We start from the raw sequence: 14,560 nt of genomic DNA on the forward strand, positions 1-14,560 counted from the left end.
GTGACCGTAGAAGGTTAATTTTTTTTTGTTGAATTTTCATTTTTGTCTTCCTTATTTTTCTCCGTCTTTGATTGAGGTTAGTACCTTTCTGAGTATTCATTCTTTTTTTATTTTTTATGAACTTGAAGTTTTTTTTAAATGTTAGAGATTCAGCTGCATACAGAGTTTCCGAATGGAAGACTGTAGCATAGTATCATATTTTAGCGTTAATATTGATTCCTTATCATAGGAGTTCTTAGGTAATTAATAAGCTAGTTTCATTTTATTGATTCTTGACTTGATGGCTTCATTTTCAGAGACATTGATTTCAAATATCTCCCCTAGATAACTGAATTCTTTGGATTTTGATTTTCCCATATGTACTTAAGTTTTTTGGGAGCTGATTTAATGTTCATCATGAATTTTGTTTTCTCAAAAGAGATCTACAGCCATGTCTTCTCTGCTTGTTCTTTTATTAAGATTATTTTCTTCGTTGCTGTATTTATTCAATCTGATATGCCATCTGCCAACGGAAGACAATTTATTGTTGTTTTTTTTTGCATCCCAATCTGATTTTGTCACTAATTTTGTGTTCTTCCACTTTTTTCTCCATTCTCTAATAACTTTATCCAGTAAACAATTAAAAGGTAAACGTGAAATCCCATCACCTTATCTTACTCCAGTCTTTACTTCGAACGGTTTTGAGATTCCCCCTTGAAACATATTTTTTTGGAGTATACATTAATGTTTGTTTGATGAGCCATTTATCCTTAATAAATAAATTTATATAAAACATATCATTAAAAGGTTACAGTATATCATTATTACCTAAATAATCTTTTTTATTATTGAAATAAAAAAAAACTTCCAAAATTATAACCAATTGTTACTTATCAAACAATTCCGGAAATATAATGTCTGATAACGGGAACGTACACGCACAAATGCAGGCATGTGTGTGTTGTCAAAATTTTGTTCTTTTGAATTCATCGGATCTCGAAACACCAAAAAAATTAAAATCTGTTTAGAAAGCCTCTATTTTAACTAATCACAGAACTTTCACTCTGTTACATACTGTAATTGAACAGAAAGTAAAAAAAAAAAAAAAAAAAATCTAATTATATTTTTATAAAATTAAAAATATACACCGTGAAAAAAAAAGGAAAACTGGGAAAATAGGACAAATTTTATAACATTCTGACCTCTAAGGGGAAGACACCCACCTTGTGACGATCGGTCAATGCCTCGGCAGACATTTCCATCAGTGTACTTACACAACCTACTATCCCTTTCGTATGGCTTCTCCCAACCTCGATCACGTACTGTAGCTTACAACCCTCAACTATCTAATTGGTTCTGGTCCGCTTTTGGGAGCGACGTCAATGCCTACACTTCCCACAAGCTCCATCACAGAGTTCTCAACACATCCATTCTCATCCTAGCACCAAATATATTTGAATGCATATTTGTATACGTTCCCGTTACCTGATTTTATATTTCTGGAAAGGATTAATAAGCAAAACTTTCAAATATCTTTATGTAATTAAGTTAATAACCGTTTGATGTTATCACTTCCTTCTACGAAGTAAAAGAGGTATTGTGATAACGAAAAATTTCGGTTTTCAGATTTCAATGGAAATATCCATTATGACTATCCCTGAATCCATTTTGACTAATTTCAGCATGACGTCTGTACATATGCATCTCGCATAACTCAAAAATGAATAGCCGTAGCATGTTGAAATTTTGGATTTAGGATGTTTGTAACATCTAGCTGTGCTCCTCCCCTTTTGATTGCAATCGACTAAACAAAAAGTGTCCAAAAAACCCCAAAATCTAAAATATCTGGATTTTGTACTATTTCTTAACTGCAGTAATAAGCTATTATTGAGAGCTTTTCAACGATATATGGTAAGTGTTATGTGATTAGTTATTTTCATCGGTTCCAGGGTTATAACCAAATAAAATTTGAATTAATGAAACATTTGGATTTTACAAGGAGATGTCAAATCGGTTCGATTTCGACTTCATTTCCTTTTTTTTAAATTTAAGTATATCGATTTATAATAACTATTTACATGTGATTGTAAAAACGAATTACAATAAATAATAATTCAATAATAACAATTTAAAAAAAAAAGTATGAAAAAATATCAGAAGTTATTAATGAAATAATATTTTACGTACTTTTCATTATCTAATTTTTTTTAATGGATTGAATATTGTTGAATTCATCTATCCATAATTGCAGTAAAATCTGAACTAATTTTTTTTTTACTTTAACTACAAATAAACTTAAGAATATCTTATATTTTTAGTGCTGAATGGATCACTGAATCGTAAAATAATTCAGAATATCAAACCTTCTCGGGAAATTCAGTACAGAAATAACGACATTTAAATTATCACTTCATAAATAAAAAAAGCCGGCAAAAGATTGCGCAACTTCCTGACTTTTCATTTGATAGATTTTTGTTTATAATACGTCCAACAGTTTTCAAATATTATTTACTTAATTATGCAATATTTAGAGTAAAATTTTGAAAAGGTTAAAATGTTCAGTAAACACATTTTGGTCCAATCTAACCTCCTTGGCTAAGTGATGTTTTTATGTTAAAAATTATGCAGTACTAAAAGTATAAGTAAGAAAACATAAAAATTTTTAATAAATTTTTGGATCCAGTTGACACCCTCTTGATCAAATTACTTTTTTATCATCAAAATTATACTGTATTCAGACTTAAAAGTATGAAAGATTATAAAAAAATTAAATGATTTTTGTGTTCCTTGGGATTCCTCTTTTTTTTAAAAAAAAAAGCTCTCCTTTCGTCTACATTAACATTACATACTGCTGAATATTCAATTAAAAATTTAAATAAACTGGTATTTTAAGTATATGTCTCATTCAGCTTCTTTGTTTTTTGGGGCAAAAGTTTATTTATTGGAATAATTATATAGTTCAATAAGTTGAACAAATTTTTGCAAATTTTATTCAAGATGACTGAAAAATTATAATTTACTTAAACAAAATCCGCTGATTCGCAAAAATTGTGATCTTGTCCAATGATGGTTGAAAAACTGGCAAAAGCTTGTGTACACAATGTATCCGTAAAATAATAGTTGGGATTTAAATGATTATACCTTTGGATCAAAGAACGGTTGAGAGATGAACTTAGGTTAAATAAAAGAGAACCACTTCAAATTTACGTGTGCAAAAGCTAGCACATGCGCGTTGTGTTTCCAGTACACGGAAGTAGCACTTGTGCGTTAGTCATTATGTTTGCGGTACAGAGAATGGTTCAATGTGTGTTTTGGCTTGCTATGTTTGAGTCAGTTACACCTTTTAGACGTTAATACCGTCGTGTGTACAATGAAGAACCCCGCGTGCGTGAAAATTAAATTCGGCGATTGGACAAGCAACTCAAAAAAACAGGCAACCTACTGAAGCAAAGACGTCCAGGACGGTCATGTCTGATGAAACAATTGAAGCAGCCCAAAAAAGTTTTTTGCGTAGCTCGAAGAAATCCGTGCGGAAGTGTTCTAGACAGTTGGGAATTCCTAAAAGTATTGTTCACAATGTGTTACAAAGATGGTTACATGTCACCGAGTACAAAATTTAAATGTTATAATAACACTGTATTCACATGACAAAGTGAAACAATTTGATTTTAGTGTAGACATTCTGAATAGGTTAGAGCAGGACGATGAGTTTTTAAACAAGTTTATTTTCAGTGATGAAGCAGTGTTTCATTTTTCTAGAAGAGTGTATCGGCATATTGTTCGTATACGGGGTACTAAATCTTTCTACATGCCTTTATTGAACATCAGCATGACAATAAAAAAGTGAACGCATGGTGCGCTATTGGACGAAGCAGTTACTGGCCCCTTATTTTTTGCTGAAAAAAAATAACGGGGAACATCTTCCTGGATATGCTGTTATGCAGCGCTCCAAAAACCAGAAAATTCCTTTTCCGGTTAAATGGAGCTTCTCCATATTTTACTGAAATCGTGCAGTATTTTCTTTACGAAATATTCCCACGACGATAGTGGGACGAGAAGGGTGAATCGCCTGGACTCCAGAGTCCCCAGCCACAGATTTCTATTCTTAGAGTCATGTAAAAACACAAGTATATTCCGTTCAAGTTCGAAATCTGGACCGTTTAAAAGAAACGATCATTGAAGCTCTTTCTTCTATCACGGAAGCAGAGAACATCATGGTGGATGTTCTCTGCTACACATGGCAAGAGACTGCAGGGCAAGTAGAGGCACACACATCAAAATCTATTGAATCGGTTAGAATCTTGAAGGGTTTATCTTTCATTTAACGTATAGGTCATCTCTCTGCAATGCTTTGTTCCGAAGATATAACTATTTAAACTCCACTGGTACTTTATGGACACATTATACAGTCAAATATTTCTACCAAATTTCAACTTTTTTGGTCGATAGGCTTATTAAATATATGACAAAAGGTGTTTAGAAATAATTTTGAGTATCGAAACCTCTAAATCAGATTAACTTTAACTTTAAAAGACATAATAACACTTCCATAGTATTATAGCAGAATACTCTACAAAAAAGTTAAATTAAACTATCTTTCCCTTTTACTTTTCCGTCTATGTAGCATCTATAGCAAAATTACAGCTATATATAAGGAAAAGTACTTTACTAAATCTTAACTAATTGAGCCCTAAGGACCCCAGAATACCGAAACATGGCATCGAAATTTCCGCGACAAAATATGCGTACGTGAATCTATGTTGACGTGTAAATCGCCTTATATCTCCAGAACTACTTGACCGATGTTCACGAAACTTGGCTATAATATTTCTATAGTAGGGTCATTGATGTTATTAAATTTTCAATACAAAAGGTCAGGGCGTGGGGGATAAGTAGATGAAAACGAAATCGTCTCCAGATTTTGAATAATTAAGGTTATATATTTTTTTGATAATTTTGTGAATATTCATAAACAACATTTGCAGAAGGAATTTGTTGCTAAATTACACTCCAAACCTTAAAAATTTATTTTAATTTTGAAAAATTATATATGTAGAAGGCAGTACAAGGGGTGATTTTGGTTACATTTTTTTTTTTTTTTTTTTTTTTTTTTTAATATTTATGTGAACAATTATAAAAAAATAATCTTTTGTGAAAAAATGTTTTTATTAAATTGCACCCCCACTCCAAAATAGTAATAATTTTTAAATGTTGTAGAAGACAGTACAGTGGGTCTTTTCGTTGCAGTTTTTTCTATTAGCATCTAGTTGGATCCTCAAATATGTTCATCATCAAAGTAGAGTCTTGAACCAGCCGCCCCCCACGTTACATACCCTACATCCCACTTAATGGCCGGACTACTGCTGTAGTAGTCTGCTATGTTGTGACGTCACAGGTATACGATAGAATTAAATAAATAAATTGTAAAAAAGTAGTTAAAGTGGCCGCTAGTACCGCCACTCCCGCGCGAATGAATTACGGTATGAGGCGCGCGCTTTAATTAGAATCATTGAATTAAATGAACAAAAGATATTGCATTTAAATAAAATTATAAATATTTTAAATTAAGTTACGTGTTAAAGCCGTACATCAGTAAAAAGCCGTGTGACGGGAAAAGTCCTACAACTGTGTTAGCAGCTTGCTTTAATTTTTTTTCTAAAATTTAATGACCAAAATTTAGTGATAATTAAATGTAAATTGGGGTTTAAAATCCTGAAGAAAGGTGGCAGATGAATCAGTGGAATTTAGAGAAGCTTGAGGAAGAAGAGGTAGAGAACCATCCTACCATCCTTTTTTATATGTTACGTTTCAGGTTGGGATCTGTTTGGTTTGAAATCCTAATCGCTATTTTTTTGTTTTCTTTGTTTCAATTAAAAATATATAATTTTCAGTTATAACAATATAGAATATTCAAATTTTTTCGATACTAATTATAACTTTTATATAATCAAAACAATATTTTACAAGTTAATGAAAAGTAGAAGTGCGATATCGTGATCTATCAATGTCAGAATTGAAGAGAATAATCTACATTTCACCACGCTTAAAAGCGTACAGTTTTGTACAGAATATTGACATTTTTTAAAAAAGGTTACAACGAAGTTAGTAAACTTTCACAGCATTTGCATACAGATTAAATTTTAACCCTTCACTCTGCTGATATATTTCAAAGTTATTATTATCCCGACCGTCTTATTTATTTTCTAATATATTTATTTAAATTATCTAAAAGAAAAATTATTTTAAAACATTTCTATAACACTTTGTTAAAATGTAAAAAACATATTTTCAGTAATTTATTTTTGAGTTAAGGGTTATAAGATTTAAAAAAAATCATTATCAAAGAAATATTTCAAATTTTTACAATATGAACAAAAATATATATTAAAAAAAAAAAACTTAATTTTATCCCAAATTTCAGTAAAAAGTTTTGCTTATAAAAAAAGTAGTTTCAAACCATTAATCTTGGGTATAACCGTAAGATATAAAAATTATATTGAGTTCTTCAATTTTAAGAGGCGGATGAATTATTACTTAATCATTAAATATTTCATAAGCTTAATTATGAATTAGCTTAACTTCTATATTTTTCATTAAAATAATTTACAACGATTGGTATAATATTCATGAATAGTTTCTTCCATTAAGTTCCAAGTTGACTCTCGATATCGGATTGAAATTTTTTTCATTTACCGTGAAATTAATTTACTATGAAATTACCAAATTTTCAATACATCACAGTTTCCGCCAATAAAATTAAAAAAATTTGATGTGGGCATCAAATGACTTCATTGTACGCCTATTAAATTACATATACAGATGTTTTAAAAATATTAATCATTAATAACTTCTATAAATTTATTGTTATTATTTATCGTAAATTTTTTGTACATTAAAAGGTTAATAATTATTAATAAATCGAAATTTAAATTAAAAAAGAGATGAAATCTGATTCGAACCGATGTGCCTTCCCCTTGTAAGATCCAAATAATTAATTAATTAAAATTTCATTTGGGTATAACTCTGGAACCGATGAAAATAAGTACCACTAATGATATACTGTAGAAAAGCGGTCAATGAGAGCTTATTATGCGGTTAAAAAAAGTCCAAAAACCAAATTTAGAGGATTTTGAGCTTTTTTTGACACTTTTGGTTCGGTCGATTGCAATCAAAAAGGGAGATGCACAAATAAATGTTACAGCAGTTCAAAATCCAAAATTTCAACATCCTACGGAAAATCGTTTTGATTTATGCGAGATACATACGTACATAGAAATACATACATACGTACGTACGTACGTACGTACAGTCGTCACTTCAAAACTAGTCAAAAAGGATTCAGGGATGGCCAACATTTCCGTGGAAATCTGAAAAACCGAAATTTTTCGCGATCACAATTTTTTCTTTATTTCGTACGAGTAAGTAACAAAAAACTGACACCTATATATTTTTTAAATTATTTTTCAATGTAGAAAACTGAAAGTATTTTATACTTAGCTTAAAAAATAAAGTAAAACTTTCTTAAAATTATTAAAAAATAACAAACATAGCGGTGTGGTAGAGTAGTGATATCTTCATTTAAGGGTGCTTAATTCGAATAAGGCTCATTTTTTTATAGAATAGTATATTAGCGAATGACAGGCTCAATAAGTAAATAGTACCTAATTTGTACCGATGAAGGAGGTTACCTCAGATATTTTATTTGGCTCATTACTACCTTGTGTAACGTTGGATGTAAATTAGGTAGCACAGCATGTTTAATATTATCCTCTGTTTTAAAGAAAAATACTTTTAATTACTTAGAAAAAGATAGTTAATTGTATTACGCGCGTAAGGTATTGTTATTTTGAAATAGTACAATTGTTGTTTAACTTTCAGACGATATCTGTGAATGTTATAATTATATCAGTTATAATTATAACGAAGACAATTCCTGGAAAATAATTTGAAACGGATAGACTAAATATATTCTTAGAATTCACATCTGTTTCTTGTTGACCGACGTTAACGGTACGAGAGGAGGGTTCTTGTCGAGAGATCCTCGTTCATCAATCGGGTGACAGGTTTGTTCTCCGGCTTTAACGAATGTTTTCATTTGAACATCAACACGAGCGGAATAAGAAGCGAGGGTCTATACGGTTTGTCTATAGGAAGGCGTCGGTATGTTTCGAGCCTAGCTAGCAGGCGTCGTAAGGAGGAAAGGGGCGTCCCCTGCAATTTCTCACCCTTCCACCACAACCCTTGTTTTCTTGCCTTCTCACGTCCATTACGCCCTCTACGCAGTTTATCTAGTACTCCACCTATTCGTCCACCGCTTCGTATCGATACGACTTAGAAAAAACACTCTGTCCGGCCCTGCCCAGTCTTGTCACAGCACCTAATAACTGTTATTCATTCTTAAGAGTGCGGAGTGTGTACAAGTACCCGTTCATTTTAAAACAAATACTTTTTAGTCGTGAACAGAATATCCAATTTAAAAGAAAGGACTGTATTAAACTCGACGTAAATATCGTTAACTACAAAAGGTTTAAACGATGAAAAAGAATAATAATAGAAAAGTGTTAATGCATTTTATAGAAAGATTACTTAATATTAATTTCATAAATAAAGAGTGACATGTTAAGATGTACAGAGAACATATATGACATGTAAATTTCGGTTAAACAATTTCATCTTTATTGTATACCTACTTAATAATCTTTTGGACAAAATACGAGTTAAGGATGCACCAAGGATGCGTAAATTCATCTGTATCAAGATTAAATTACTCAATCCGTCATTAAACTGATAGAAATAATGCCGGTCATCACGACTCAAATATTTCAGTATAATTTATTAATTATGGTTTTCAAAGGGAAGAAGATAGATAACTTTAATTTTTTTTATAACAGAAACGTTCTAAAAAAAGATAAAATAGGTTACAAGTAGTTACTGTAGTAGTGTGTACCTAGTGTACATATCTACAGTAATAATAATAACCCGGTTACAATAAGAGAGCTGAATGTCTGCTTCTCTCCAACCGCTTTGTCTAGCGCATTAGTTATTGTATTTTACTAGTCTGTTGTGTTTGCATTTTATATACAAACTATTGCTGCAGAGCAAACTAGCCGTAGCTAGGCCGTCCGGGTGGGTTTTCCTGGTGAGTGGCGTCTCGGAACGGGATTATTAGGTGGGCAAAATTGATTAGCTCTTGTGTGAAAATATTTTTTTTTTTGAACGATCAAAACCGGTATAACGAATGTTAAAATAGAAATGTTAAATCTAGAAATTGATACTAACGAATCGGGATTTTCTGTAAGCGATCGGTACATTCCGGTGCTAAACTAAGGGGAACGGACATACACACAGATAGACAGACACACATATAAATATGACACCCCCGTTTAATAGGGGGTGCCATATTATTAATAATCGGATGATGTCATCTGGTTATATAGTACAACAAACCACGCTAGCCCGTTCAGCCAAAACCAGTTGACAGATCGGTTATCAAAGACAGCTCATTTAGTGAATCCTTAGCAAATGTTATTTGAATGAATAACCGTCTCAAAACATCCAAATTAATCTATGTGAATTAAGAGAGATAGCAAGACCTAGAGAAAAGGATTACAAACTTCTCAAACTCATAATATGGCAATTTTCAATTCTAGGATAAAGTGTTATTTTGCAAGGACACCGACCTTCTTAAAACCTTTGAGTTTCAGGAATCGAACGACGAACAATCATTTTCCGTCTGGGATAGAATGTATAAAATATCAATTTCGCGTGTCGATTAGAGCTCATCGGTAAAGCTTTTTTCATTAAAAATTCTTTAATATACAAAACGGATTGTATTAGATTAGTTACCGATAGGTAAATTAGGGTTGAGAGGCCCCCATCCATATAAACACCTCAATTTTCTCGTTAGTTTTGTACTTTGACACTGAGTAAATATGATGAAAGACAATTTTGAGTAGTAATAAATAAAAATTCAGCCTAATCTCATAAATCAATCATCGAAGCAGTTGGATATCGTTAAACTGATATTACAGAATTTTTTCAGTTGTATGGTGAAGTGTCTTATTTCAGAGAGACTCTGGACACAAATATAATTTCGAAGAAATAATGACTTTGTTACTTTTGTCAAATTTTACACCAAGTACCGATTAGAAATACCGGTGATGCTCCTTTTTAATCCTTTTTAATATGGCTTAACATTGCAAAGAAAGAAGGAAGTTAACTGTTAGTGTGAGCAGTAAGCTAGGAGGACCAATTTTATGTGGGATACAACTGGAGTTGTTCCCATTAATGAGCGTCTTCTCTCAGAGTTTTTGATAATATTAGGAAAAAAGTTCCACGCATAACTCCATAAACAGAGTTACGATACAATATAAAACCAAAAAAATCCCAAAATCTGTATTACGCAGTAAGGTCCCTAAATCTTTACAATAGATACCATGAGTATGTCATGGATTTGGGATTATGTCTGAGTATGTCTGGATTTTGGGACATACTCATGGTATCAAATCCAGAAAAACTTAATCTCATCTTCAGAAAAACTCTTGTCTTTCTCAAGATGAGATTAAGGATAAGGGAAAAATATGATCAGAAAAGATGGAATGATATACCCAGTGAAAGATCTACCTACCAAAGAGATGCTTCAAATCTCCTCCAGATAATAAAATCCATTTAACTTAAGTTTGTTTGGAAGAATCAGATCAGCACGTTACTAATTGACAATTTTACCAATACCGGTTAAAATATAAGCTAAAATTAATTGTTTTCCCTTTGTATAAGTAAAGATTCACTAGAAAACAAATTGTTATTTCAGTTAGGGAACATCTTCGATTACTCAGAAGATAACTACATAATCGTCATCTGGTGTTCTACCTGGCGGCAGGTCCCTTACTCCACTTCTATCTCCAACCATCCATGTTCCAAGCATTTTCCTTCATCCCCTTCTGGTTTACAATCTTAACCTCATGTATTAACAATATCCTTCTTCTTCTCTGTTTCCTTTATTTTTTTACTGACCATTTCAATGCAGGTGTCAAGATTTCACTTTCTCTAACTCCATGTCCTAACCGGTTAACTTTTCTTTTCATTAATTCCCCATTCCTCAGTTTATCCGTCCATCTAACTTTCTTTATATATCCAAGTGTCAAAAGCTTCAATTCATCCCTCTTCTTCTTCCTCGTCGTCCACGCTTCACTCCATACAACAAAACAATCCAAACATAGCATTTGGTTAACCTCTTTCTTAACTCCATGTAAAACTCCTTTTTAACTATGTATAAGTCTAGATTTTTATATACCGATTACGTATTGTGTAGAAATATTCAAAGTAAACTCATTCATCTGAATAAGCTACGTTTTCTTTGATTATGTGAAGTGAAAATCTAAGATTTTCACGTAACTATATATTTTTGCGAAAATAATACTTTTCCATGATCTGAATCAAAATATAGCGGGTTTAATTGCTAAGATTTTACCCATTAGGCTGGTGAATCCGTTAGCAGTTTATTATTTGAAATGAGTTGTAAAGGGTTTCGTAAAAGTATATAAATTATATACTAGGATATACAATAAAGAATCTTTATAAAATGAAGAAAAAAATATACATCTCATACATACATACACACACACACACACACACACACACACACACACACACACACACACACACACACACACACACACACACACACACACACACACACACACACACACACACACACACACACACACACACACACACACACACACACACACACACACACACACACGCACACACACACATATATATATATATATATATATATCATTATAAATGTAATTACTGGAGCCGATAGGCCGAATCATATTGCTAAATATAGAAGCTATCATTTTCTTTCAGAGAAGGTACTACACTTTTTTTATATATTTCAAATAAAGTTAATGGATAACAGTTAAATGGTTCAAGTATAAAGAAGATATGATGAAAAGAAAAAAAAAGAAGATACTACAAGACTACTACGAATGAAAAAGAAATGAATGAATGTGATGAAAGGAAAAAAGAAAGAAGAATGAAAAAGTAGAAGTTAAATATCTCATAAAAGAAAAGAGCACTTGCCCGATAATGAACATCACTCAAATGCCTCAAGCCAAATGACTTTAAGTGAAATATAGGTTTCTGTGTGTGCAAAGAAGAAGTAAACCTTCCTAAAATAATTAACAGGCCGTTCTTTTAAACTTAATACTAATCTGGATTGTAAATAAACTAAAGCTCTAGTTCGTGGACTGTTTAATGTTCAGTAGTATTTTTTTTCATTTTATTACTATTTTCTTTATTTTTAACAATTTTGTTTATTACTACAACTATTATTACTTTTATTATTACTAATACATTTCGTTTCTATAATAAATTATGTCTTCTTTTTTATAAAAAAAAAAAAAAAACTAGTTATAATATTGTTATTTTGTTTTAAAGTTAACTTATGTTTATAGTTTCTATCATTTAAGCCTTTATAGAGTGCAGTTGTTTTTTAACCCATTCATTTAGTTAAATTAATTAATTTGTAACGAAAAGTTATCACTTAAAAAAAAAAGTTAAAAAAAAAACTATTTTAAGTTTGATTATTGATAGAAATAGATTAACCAGATTTTTTCTGATATACTTCGAACTGATATTAAGAGATTTATGCGTTTTAGTATAGCCAATTCTCTTACCAAATATTAACATTATACTTGCACAAAGCATTGCTTCATGATTTAAAGGGATAGAGATTCATATTTGATTATTATTAAACACCTCAAATATCTCATCTCTTTGTTGCGATCGAAGTATCAAAAGACCTGCAATACCTGAGACGAAGATCAAACTGGATTTTAATAAGAGTAATGATGCTTATAATCAGTACGAGTATTATATAGTGTAGTGTTATAATTTAAAAGGCTGAAAAACACCTATATTTTACTGGGCTTCTATTCCAATTCGGGTCATTCAATAAAGCAAAAGTGAATAGTTATTATTTCTTCACTCAGTATGACTGTAATATTTAATATTTTTAGTATTAATACTATTTAATATTATATTTTTTTATTTTATTGTAATATTTTCAATATTATTAAATTATTATAATTTATTATACGATAACGTTAATAAAATTATTTAAGTTGAGATCGAGTCGAGTTATTTAATTTTACTTGGCTGGAAATCAAAACTGGTTTTTTAATCTAGAGTGACTCGCTTCAAGAATTTTTGCCACAACTTTGTTGTTTATGAACGAATTTGAATAGATAATGCGTAATTTTCTTTGTCATAAGGCTTAAATTTTTTTGTAACATCCATTTAAATAAACCAACGGTCGCAAAGATAATTAAGGATTTAAAGTTTACATAGTTAGGACGTTTTTTACTTAAATTCAGCCACAACTATTCGCACGTGAACTAACACTACTTTAAAAAGTTTGAACCGTAAACCACGATAAAGACTTATACAAAATATCGTATCGTACATTAATCGAGTACGTAACAAAATACACGACACGCGCCAAAAGAACCGTTCTAAGAGGGATAACCACAGAACTGAACTTTATATACGTGGAAAAAGTAAAAGAGAAACAAAGATAAAATAAAATAAAAATAACTGTTTAGTATTTGAAACATCATGTCACTTTTTTAATAATGTAAACACGTTAAAATACATCGCTTCGTAAATAACAGTTCCGTCATATTTATGCTACTAAGAGATGCTAATCATAGTGTACCAGTGTTTCAGAGTACAATAGTATAGCGATAACGTGCGGTGATCATCCAAGCTCGCCGACACGTGGCAGCTACTGTATGTAACTGATATAATAACTAAGCAATATCAAAATCAAATAAGAAGAACCGGTCAAAGTAGATATCAGTTTTGATTTTTTTCTTGTTTAATTTCACGATCAACAATAGTTTATAATTTATTGATTATATTAAGGAAAGTTCTGCAGAAATGTTAGTTGCCCTTTTTTATACGATCATCAGATATTAATTTTGTAATCGTGACATTCCATGTACTCGTATTTTTATGCAGAAGCTCAAGAAATTACTTTTACCTCAAGAAAACTTTAAAAAACTCGCCTAAAGAATTCAGTTCCAGAAAGCACAGCGGAGATCCATTTATGATCTTGTCATACGGAAAATATTACATATGCGAAATCGATCGGAAATTTAGAGAAAGGTGCAGATTGAGTGGGCTAATTCTAGCAGGAATTGTTGAATATGAAGTATTTTGCAACATTGGTAATTTTGCCGATCGATTTCAAATTTTATTGTGAAGACTGAAGAAATTTCAGAGGTACAAAACAAAGATGTAATAGGATTCTCACAACGACGTTGTTTTACATGACAACCCCTATTCAGGTCGTCTTAAAGTAGAATTTTTTACACTTAAAAACTGTTTTTAATTTCAACAATGGTACTTCACTTTTTGAAATAACTGTTTCCATAGAAACGGATAAAACGTTTGCGTATAAAATTAATATAATTCGGTTTTATTAAGTAAATTTTATGAATAACAGATTTTGAGTAAATCGCTTTAAAATTACAATTTTATAAATACTTTCAACAATTTTACAAATACT

Source organism: Lycorma delicatula, chromosome 8, assembly GCF_047948215.1.
Source record: "Lycorma delicatula isolate Av1 chromosome 8, ASM4794821v1, whole genome shotgun sequence".
Classification (NCBI taxonomy): Eukaryota; Metazoa; Arthropoda; class Insecta; order Hemiptera; family Fulgoridae; genus Lycorma; species Lycorma delicatula.